Genomic DNA, 11,654 nt, shown 5'->3' on the forward strand with positions numbered 1-11,654 from the left:
ACATTGGTGCTTAGTTTATAAGTCTGTCAACTATTTCTAGGGCAGTTATTTCAGTACATTGTGAAGGCATTTAAAAGTCTCTCACATTAAGTATGACTATTGTTTGGAAATTACTATTGCTTAATAGATTCTTTTAACTTTGGAGTAGATATTTGGAACTTGCAAAATAATGGACATGGGAGTATTTTTATTATTTGTAGCAAATTACAAACTTGCATAATGAGAGGATTGAGGCCAAGTTGCAGATCATTCAGCCATTATATTGCATATACAGCAGGGGATGAAAACAGTCCTGGAGAGGCCACCTGAGTATATGCTGATGATTTGCAATTGAACAACAGAGATAAAGGCAGCTTGCAGAATGATGTGTGGTAGGGATTTCAGAGGCAGACTATTATAGTGACAATTTTGCAAATGACATGGTTGAAAACATCTTGTGTTGTACTACCGGACTGGATCGTTGTGATCCTCACAGATTTTGGCACTTCGGCTCTTGTCAGAAAGGCGTGCGCTAAAATTGGTGTTGCTCACTTGTTAGTGAGAGGATGTGTAACTTGAAATTCTTGCTTCTCTCCGATATCTTTGTTTATAAAAAATAAATGTGTGGGTGTTGTAAGAAGAGGTAGCTAACATGCAAACAGTTATTTAGCTTGCAGTACCCATTTTTTGGGCTCACATAAAGAAATAGCCATTGAAATTAAATACAAGGGGACAGTGTTTTATTCAGTATGAGGTAGTGTAGGGAACTACAAATGGTATAAAAATCAGACAAAGGAACAGGGGTAGACCATGCAATATCTCGAGCCTTCTCTGCCATACTGATAAGATCACGGTTGATCTGCCCCAGGATTCAACTGTTTAAATAACTTTATAATTTATGTTACATAACCTGGGCTAAAGAATTCCAGACATCCACTACCTTCTGAGAGGAGAAATTCTTGCACCTCTCAGTTTTAAATGAATGTTCCCTTATTCTGTAATTATGTCCCCAGCTTGAGATTTCCCACTTGTGGAAATATCTCATTACTTATGCTGTTTACCCCCTCACAATCTTGTATGTTTCCATAAAATCACCTAAACTTCAATAAGCCTGTTAAGTTAATCCCTTCATCTCTGAAATCAACCCTGCTGAATCTATTTTAATGTGCCTTCAATGCCAATATATCCTTAAACAAGGACCAAACTTACACATTTTAAAACTCCAACCCCCCCAAAATTATAAAGGCCAAAAATCATCTTGGTTTTTACTTGTAGCACCTGTGTACTAACTATTTGTGATTCATGCCCAAGAACAGCTAGATCCCTCTGTGCTGCACTTTACTGGAGTCTCTCCATTTAAAATAATCCAATCAAAGTGCATGAACACTCACTTTCCTACATGAAAACTCCATCTGTCAAGCTTTTGCCCACTCACTAAACTATCTATAACTACACCACCCTCTGTTTTCCTTGGGTCTTACACTACCTTATACCCCCTTGAGATGAAGTGCATCACTGCTTTCATTGGATAATGCAATTTGTGGTATGTTCCATGTAGCAATGTGCAGCAGCTTCGTTAAAATGTAACCCATACATTGCTCCCAAAATCATACTAAAAGCAGCTTCCTGGTCTTTTGATACCTACTTCTCAAATGTGCATTTGTAACAATCTGAAAATGTCTTCAACAAATAGAAGAATAGTTTTAAAATGCAGAGACAATCTAAAGCATTCAGTAGAATAGAATACTGAATAGAATTCTCCCTCAAAAACAGGTTTTGCCGCCTGACAATTTGTCACCATTTTCCTGTAAATTTAACAAATATTTGTAACAATGTTCACCTGCCTGCTTTCTAATGCTTAAAATGCAGTATGTGCATGTGGGAATTTTCCTCTTCTGTAGAGTCAGGTTTCCTTCAGAATTGACTCCAAAAGTAACAGACATCGTGTGGTGGAAAACAAATGTATGGCAGAAGTGATCGTATTCCAGGATCATCTGTAGCGGCATATTTCTGAAAAGCTCAATCCTGTTTCCTATCTTGTAGTCTGGCAAGACAGCCATCCAGTTGAAACGTTGACTATGTTTCTGTCTCTGAAGATATAACCTGACCTGCTAAGTGTTGATAACTTTAGTATTTTTATTTTAACACGTGAAATTTGTTGCACTACAACAAAATGCATTTATTCAATGGGCAAATCATAAGTTGGTTAGAAGTTCACATTCTTTTTGACATAGGTTAGTGTGTTTCACAGTTAATGTTAGAAATTTGCATTCTGTGTGAGAACTTCACCTTTTTCTTTAGGTACAGATATTCACAGTACACGGGATTTTATTTTGTTAGAATGAATAGGTGTGAAGTGATGGGGCCTACTAACCACTTCATATGACCTTTATATTTGTTTTCCAAGCTGTGGAAGATTTGCATTCGGTGTATAAATTTGCTGCTACTTGCTGTATTCTCAATATTTGTACTGAAATTATTTATAGAAGAGCCAGGAAAAGAAACAGCACAATTGACATTAATATATTGTACTTCACCACTGTAACAGCTGTGAACGTTTATCATAAAAGGAAATTCCCTTTGTTTCTCTACCCCAACAAGACTTGCACCTTGCAAGTAATAAATTATCTCCTCATCCTTCCTATCGAAATGTATTACCTCATTTTTGTTGACCATCATTTTATTTACATTTATAAATATCCTTATTTGTTTCAATTCTCAGTAGTGAGTTCCACATTCTATTTCTCTCCTCCAAAAACGTGTCATTTGCAAATTCTGTTTTTGATTCTAAAATCCAAATTGTTAAATGTAAACTGAGCAGTAGTGATCCTTGTTGAACATCACTTCAAATCTTCTGCTACCAATCTCAAGGAAACAACAATATATACTGCATGAAAAAGGGATACGGATTGATTGAGGTTTTGCCATGAATAATACATCTGCAAACTAATGATACAGTTGTTTAAAAATTTTGAAGTGGGGCAAAATCAAGAGAGTTATGATATGTTACGATAAGTTTTGTTGGAAAAATATCAGTAAGAATTAAATTTAGAGAAGATGCACAATAGATTTACAAGAATGGTTCTAGCAATGAGGGACTTCCATGATATGAATAGATCAGAGAAGTTGTGTTTCTCTCTTCAGAAAGTTAAGATGAGATTTGATTGAATAGGTCTACCATGAGAAGTCTAATTTGCAGAAAGTTTGAGAACCAAAATACAGACTTAGGATGACTGGCAAAAAAAAACAAAGGCATCATGAAAATAATTTCAAGGCAGCAAGTAGTTAGGATCAGGATATCACTGCTAGGAGAATGTATTGAAAAGTTTCTATCATAGCTTTCAAAAGAGGATTGTATAAGTGCCGGGGGGGAAAATATTGGAAGAATGGAGGAAGGACAGAAGTGGGGGACTAGCTAAATTATCCTAGAGAACCCATACGGCCCCATTTGGGCAAATGGCCTCCATCTGTGCTGTTACCATTTTATAATGATTCTATGAATGTTTCATTGAATAGATTGACTGGTTTAAATTGAATTAAGTAGGGGGAAGATCACATATAGCAGAATTAAGACAATTATACCCCTTGATTCCGATTCTAATTGACATCTTAATCTATACCTGTTGTGTTTTATTTTTATTGCTTCCATGTTGTCAGTAAAAAACACAAAAACAAATCTAATTCCTATATTTAATAATTCTAGCAAGAAAAGGCACTACATGACAGTGAGTAACTTCATAATGTATTAAGAACAATGAAAATTAAGGGCCATTGGAAAATTCACACCATGGTTTATTCCATCCTCAAAATAGAATGAGATTTACCATAACATTATCAGCTGAACACTAACTCAATACAGTTACTTTTTAAATTAATGGTTGCATTAAAATGAATTCACTGAAAACATCGCTCCTGCATATTCAGATTACACAATTTTTGTATCAGCTCATGGGATGTGGGTATCACGGTTTCACTAACTCTAATTGCCCAGAGGCAGTTAAGATTCAACCCCTTTGCTGGAGCCAGATGTAGACCAGACTCAGTCGGGCAGCAGATTTCCTTCCCAAAGGGCATTAGTGAACCAGATGTATTTCAGTTGCCATCAGGCTGGCTTTTAATTCCAGAATTTTATATAATTCAAATTTCACCATCTGCTACGGTAAGATTTGAACCCATGTCACTAGAACACTAGCCTGGGATCATTGGACTACTAATCCAACACTATTATGCCATCAGTTTAACAAACTGTCTTATTGCTTTAGGTTCCCAGTTATATGGCTCAATTTCTGCAGGAACTTACAAGCCACTGTGTTGGTTCAAGTCATGCTTTTCAAAGAGTGGCAGATCTTGAGCCTTACTTATTACATTACTAGCCTTAAATTTCTAAACAATTCAATTTAAATGCTTATGAAAATGACTAGTAAGTGCTCTCAGCAGAAATTAGAAAAGTTCATTCTGTTTATACCAACCTTTCATTGCAACAGGTTTGTCTGCAAGTTTCCATTAGTGTTCATCCTGTTTACTGACAAACATTTGGAGTTTCATGTTTGCCAAGACACTCTTGTATGATCATTTGTGTAGAAAACCAACCAAAATATGAAAAGAGGCAAATTTGACCATCAAGAGCCCTAGATAACATCTAACCATGCAGAGCATGAACCTAAATCCCTGTAACGTGTGAATGATTGTCCAATATGAACAACTATGCTGCTTAATTCCTGCCCCTCAGATAAACCAGCCACTAAAAGTAAGAATATATACACATGTAATTTGTGTGCATGCTTAGATCAAATTATTATGTAAACTCTTCTGCAGTTCTAATAATGTGGAGATCCAAGACAAAGACCATTACAAATCCTAAGGAAGACCTGATCAGGAGTTTATGAGTATGAACACAAATAAAAGGAGACGATTAGGGTATTCATTGAGATTGTGACTGATCTGATTTTGGCCTTAAATGCACTTTCTAGCCTGACTCTCATAACCATTGACTCCAATGCCAATCAACTATCTATCTATCTGAACCCTGACAAACTCAATGACCTAGCCTCCACTGATCATTGGGAAAGAGAATTTTACCAATCCTCTGAGTACAGCAATTCTGCCTAGGAAATTCTTTTTCAGCTTCTTATAAACAAAATGATTAAAAGAGAAAAAGGGAAAAGATGTGCATGTCAAACACTGAGCAGTCAATTCACAAGCTCTTAATTACAATTGTGGCACTTGCTGAATTGATTGTAATTTATATTTTAATTTGAAAATCAAGTAAATAATTTATGAGATAGAAAATATCTTCAATTGTTCATCATACATGATTTATACTTAAAGCATTGTAGCGTAAGAAAATTGACTCCAACATAATTCTCAGTGATTAGTAATTACACAGATTAATTCATTTATCCCCCTTAATTTATTTCAAAGCCACTTTTTTAACCGGTTACTAAATAAATGAATTCAGATATGGTATTAAAATTATCCTCATTACCTGCTGAAGTAGATGTAAAACAACTTTGGCATTATTCCTAGAAGAGAATGAAGTTCCTTGAGGGTTCCATCCAAGATTCTCTCGCAACCAACCACACCAAGAACAGATCATCCATCATCTGTTTAGTTGCTCTTTTTGGACTTTGCTATGTAGAATATGCCTGCCATGTCTATTAATTAACTGTGCCAGCAATTCAAATCAATCCAATGGTCATAAAACATTTTACATGCACCAGATAAAACTAAATGCTTATTCACCCACTGATGGATGAACTACTGATGAGATTTTGCAGTACAGACATTGCTTCCACAAGAGGGAGATGTGGAATATTCACCATGTTCAATTCTTTGAAAGACAGTTTCAAGTAGGTGAATGTATTCTTTGCTTGATTTTATTTCAACAATGACAATTCAAAATTCTTCAACGGTTCTAAGCATTTTGGGTTGTAAAATATATTACATAAATGTTACCTTTTAGTCTGATCCAGAATTCATTCACAATGAACTTTGCTACTGTTCTGAAAATTCTGTTTATTAGCAAAATGATTTTATCAACATGATCAGCTTCTCCACGTATAGTTAATAATTTAGATTATGAAATCTGGCTGCAAACCTAAGTGTCAAGACACCCAATTGTGTTGGTAGGAGCCCGATGTTAACAAGAAGCATCGACACAGAGTGTGGAATAACAAAGGCATCAGGAGTTTTTCATTATTCATTCACAGAATGTGTACATCACTGTCCAGATCAGCATTTACTACCCATCCCTAATTGCCCAGCAGGTAGTAGAGAGACAACCACAGTGCTGTGGGTCTGGAGTCACATGAAGACCAGAGCAGGTAAAGACAGCAGTTTCCTTTCCTAAAGGACATCAGTGAACCAGATGTTTTACCCCGACAATCAACAATGGTTTTATGGTCAACATTAGACTCTTAATTTCAGATTTTTATGGAATTAGAATTCCACCATCTGCATTGGTGAGATTATGAACCCAGGTAACCTAGAACATTACCTGTCGTTCTGGATTAATAGTCTAACAATACCATTAAGCCACTGCTTCCCCTTGTACTCGATATGATAAACTATGAGAGCATGCACTTGGAATTTGAGAAAAATAAATTCAAATGTTTTCTCAATGTACATGCTGAGCCATGGAATTGATGTCTTTGACAAAGGACTTTAACCCAACGTATGCACACTGGCTTGCTCAATACCTAAGTGCAAGTGAATTATCAAACAACCTGCAGAGGGCATACAGATGCAGAAAAATGTATGCCTTGAGAGTCAGACATTGGACCCTGAATATTGGCATCCAAGCTCAACATGGGAAAGCAGGCATTTAGATCTTCGAGCTTAACTGGTAAATAATGTTCTGAAAAATAAAAGACCAACAGATGATGGTACTGCCATAAAAGTAACCAAACACAAAGAGCAGAGGAGTTATCTCCTGTGTTCTTGGTCAATAATTACTCTTAAGTAACATCACAAAATCAGATTATCCAATAATTGTCACAGTGCCTAGCATAATTTGGCTGCAGTGTGCCCTAACATTGATTACACTTCAAAACTACTTAGTTGACTGTAAAGAGTTTTGAGACATCCAGAGGTTGCATATGCAAGTATATTGCATTGCTGCACTATTGCAATTTGGAAAACCGATGTTTTTTTTAATTGAACATGAAAATATGAATACGCACAACCATTTCTGACACTAAATATATAGTGCACTTTAGATACAATAACCAGGAACTTTGAACTTTGCTAAAGGTTATCAATTTTTCACTGATATCAGCAACTGTCCTTATTAAATGTGTATGTTTTAATTGGTGGGACTGATTTTAAATGATGCATAGATTTAAAAATTACGTCACATTTAATACAATGAAACGTACTAAGACATTTCACAGGGGCGTTATAAAACAATACTAGATAATAGATATTAGATCCAATGACCATAAGGGTGGCCAAAGAGGTAGATTTTAATGAATGTCTTAAAGAAGGAATGCAAGGAAGAGGTGGAGAGAAATTTAGAGAGGGAATTCCAGAAGTTAGGCAGCTGTGGAAGCAATTAAGGTCAGAATTAGAGCAGATAACTTTTAGAACTGTGACATTGGGAATGGAAGATGGGGTGGGCCAAGGTGACAGGGATTTGAAACGGACGTTGCTTAAACAGGAATGAATCTAGGACAGTGAGCAAAAGGGAGTTGGGTGAGAAAGACTTGATGTAAATTAAGATGTTGACAGAGCTTTAAGATGTATAAGCAGATGTAAGCCATTCAGCCCACCATGAGACTGCTTGACCATTGAATGAGACATGCCTGATCTGATAAAACTCAATTCCACTTTTCTTTCTTTTCTGCATAACCCTGATTCCCTTACAGATTAAAACATGTCTGTCTCAGCCTTGAATATATTTAATGACCCAACCTCAAAAGCCCTCTATGGTAAAAAAATTCTACAGATTAACTACCTTCAGAGAAGAAATTCCTCTTCAACTCGGTCTTAAATGTGTGACTTTTTATTCTGAGATTATGTTCTCTGGTCCTAGAATCTCTTACAAGGGGAAATAATCCATCTGCATCTCCCCTGTCAAGTACTTTAAGGATCTCATATGTTTCAATAAGATCACTGCACATTCTTCCATAATATGAGTAAAGGTCCAATCCACTCAACCTCTTTTCATAAAACAGTCCTTCCACGGCTAGTATCAGCCTCGTGAATCTTCTTTGGACTACGTCCAATGCCAATACAGTGGCTCACCAATTTACTAATTTATTAATACTCATACTCACAAATGCTATCCCATATATGTTCATTAAAAACCTGATATATGAACATTTCCTGTACTTACAAACAGCAGCTTTCCATTATCCTACATATAAATCGACTTGCGAATGGACTCCAGAACTGCCTCTATATCTTGCTGTAGATTAGGGGCCCAAAGCTGTTAACACTATTCCAGCTGTGATCTGACTAATGTCTTGTATAGTTTTACGTCCCTACTTTTACACTCCATTCCCTTCGAAAGGCCAACATTCCACTTGCCTTCCCCATTACCCACTAAATTTAGATGCTGGCTTTTTGTAATTCATGGACAAGGACTTCAAAATCCCTCTGTCTGTAGCATTCTGCAGTATTTCTCCATTTGAATAATACTGAACTCTTCTATTCTTCCTGCCAAAGGGCATAACTCATATTTTCTCACATTATATTCCATCTGTTAAGCTTTTGCCTTCTCACTTAATTTGTATATGTCCCTCTGCAGACTCTTTATCATCTCACTATTTGCCTTTCCTGTTATTTTGCAAATTTACCTTCAGTACATTCACTTTCCCCATACAAGTCATTAAACTACAGTATATTGTAAGTAACTGTGGTCCCAGCACTGACCTCTGTTGCACACCAAGTTGCCATCTGGTAAAAGGAACTTCCTATCCCAACTCTATTTTCTATTATTAAGTCAATCCTGTAACCATGCTAATATACCACAGGTAGTTCTGCTATAACACATGTTTCGCTAATGCGAATTGGCTGTAATGCGATTAATTAGTGGACACTGTTCGGATAATGCAAACTTTCTGCTGTACACGTATAGCGACTTTCTATAGCAATTTCCCTACAACACGATTTTCTGTGGCAATTTTCTCTAGCACGAGGTCACACAAGAATGCAACTACTGTGTTATAGGAGAACTACCTGTACTTCCAATACCATGGACTCTTATTAAGTCGCCTAATGTAAGGTACCTTATCAAATGCCTTCTGAAAATCCAAATACATTACATCCACTGCTGTTCTTTAACTACCCAGCATATAACTGGACAGAATCCAGCAAAGTTACAGAAGTAGGAATAAGCAATCTAAATGATGGCACAGATATTGGATTAAATAGCTTACCTCAGGTACAGATAGGACACCAAGGCTGTGGACAATCTGATACAGCTGCAAAACAACCGCCACAGAGAAGGGATGGGGGTCTACAGCTGGAGAGTAAACTTTGTGGCAGGGACCAAAGAGAATGACTGCCATTTCCTCAATATTTAACTGAAGAAAACTTCTGCCCATCCAAATTAGATGTTGGACTAATGTCTGACTACTTAGGGGCAGTGAAAGGATCAAGAGAGTTGGTAAGGTAGAGCTGGACATTATCATTGTACATGTACCATTCTACATGGGGCAGCACAGTGGCTCAGTGGTTAGCACTGCTGCCTCACAGCGCCAGGGACCAGGTTCAATTCCAGTCTTGGGCAACTGTCTGTGTGGAGTTTGCACGTCCTCCCCACGTCTGCCTGGGTTTCCTCCAGGTGCTCCAGTTTCTTCCCACAGTCCGATGTTATGCGGATTAGCACTGGGAAATGTGTCTGGGTGGGTTGCTGTTTGGAGAGTCGGTGTGGACTTGTTGAGCTGAATGGCATGTTTCCACACTGTAGGGAATCTATGTGAAAACTGACAGTGTTTTTGGAAGACCCCATTGATGAGCAGCATGCAGATGAAAACGTAAAACAAAAGGGGTCCAAAGATAGATTCTTAGGGACATCAAGAGCAATAGTGTGGGAGCAGGAAGAATAGCCATTTGTAAGTGATCCTCTGGCTACGTTTAGATAGATAAGAATAGAACCAGGGAATGTAGCTGTACACCCTGCTAGACGAACAGGGGTGAGGCATTGGAGGAAGATGGTGTGGTCAATCATGTCAAAGATTCCTGAAAGATCAGTAGGGATGAGCAGAGAATAGTTTACTTTTGTCACAGTCACAAGGCATGTCGTTATGATTCAACATTAGTCTTTTTGGTATCATTGCAGGGGTGAAAACTGATGGAAGGGATTCCAACACAGCCCCAAGAAAGCAAGAATTTGGTAGGGTAGATGCAGAGAAACTATTGAAAAAGGTGTAGCACAAACACATGGTTGGGTAAATTAAATTATCAGGACAGGTTTCATCAATTTGACTTGCATTCTAACTCACTCAGTAAGTTGAGCAATGATCTAACAATGGAGGTAGACACCACTACTCATGGCTGGTATTTGATGTGCAAACAATTTGCAAACTATACACACCTGTCAGTATAAGGGCCATTAAAGAACAAAGAATCAGAAGAACAAGGAAACAGAAAAGATTCCTTTATAAATTCAATGCTTGCAAGAAAGCGACATCCAGAACAATTTTAAAATAAGATCAGGCCATTTAGGAATATCAGGAAGCAACATTTCAGACAAAGGACAATGGATAATTGGAACCCACTTCCACAAAAGGTAGTGCTATACTGAGTAAATTTAAATTTTCAAGACTGAGACTGAGACAAATTTATCCTTTTGGATATTAATATCAAGGGATTTGAAATAAATTAACTTGATGTATAGATCAGCCAAACAGAATGAAGAAAATGATAACAAAGGGAATGTCCAATTACTGTTCTTAGGCTGCATCTTATATTTAGGAATTGGGTGGAACAGTTAGCTTGGGACAAGCAGGAGACTTTGCCATTAATTCAATACATGTTTGCAATTTTCTTGTTACTTATGAGTATATACATCATAAATATATCTTCAGAATTATCAGTTTCTGTTAACAGGTTTTGCAAAAATCACAAACCATGGCATTCCAAGCTATCAGTAGCTCCAAAGGAACTTATTCTTAAGATGAAAAATGGCGTTTGGCATGCCTGCCTCCATTGGTGAGAACATTGAGTATTGGAATTGGGATGTCGTGTTGTGGTTGTACAGGACATTGGTGAGGGCACTTTTGGAATACTGTGTTCAGTTCTGTTCACCCTTCTATAAAAAGGATGTTGTTAAACTTGAGGGTTCATGAAAGATTTACAAGGATGTTGCCGTGACTGGAGAGCTTGAGCTAAAGGGAGAGGCTGAATACACTAGGGCATTTTCCCCCTGGAGTGTCGGAGACTGAGGAGTGACCTTATTGAGGTTTATAAAATCATGAGGGGCACGCTAAGAGGTCAGGCAACACCAGGTTACAGTCCAATGGGTTTATTTGAAATCATAAGCTTTCGGAGCATTGCCCTGACTTCACCTGATGAAGGGGTAACACTCACGAGAGCTTGTGATTTCCAATAAATCTGTTGGACTACAACTTGGTGTCAACTGACATCTGACCTTGTCTACCCCAATCCAACACCAGCACCTCCACATGAGGGGCATGGTTAGGGTGAATAGCCAAGATCTCTCTCCTAGG

General features: G+C 37.5%; 1 long non-coding RNA gene across 1 annotated transcript in view; it reads right to left on the reverse strand.

The window, feature by feature from the left end:
• Positions 1–11,263, reverse strand: part of LOC125484878 — a 26,980-nt gene extending 15,717 nt beyond the window's left edge. Inside the window, exon 1 of the long non-coding RNA XR_007263684.1 lies at positions 4,449–11,263. This is a non-coding gene — a long non-coding RNA (uncharacterized LOC125484878). The remainder of the gene's footprint in view (positions 1–4,448) is intronic.
• Positions 11,264–11,654: the final 391 nt, after the last annotated feature.

The sequence above is a fragment of the Rhincodon typus genome, chromosome 14, assembly GCF_021869965.1.
Source record: "Rhincodon typus isolate 14 chromosome 14, sRhiTyp1.1, whole genome shotgun sequence".
Taxonomy (NCBI): Eukaryota; Metazoa; Chordata; class Chondrichthyes; order Orectolobiformes; family Rhincodontidae; genus Rhincodon; species Rhincodon typus.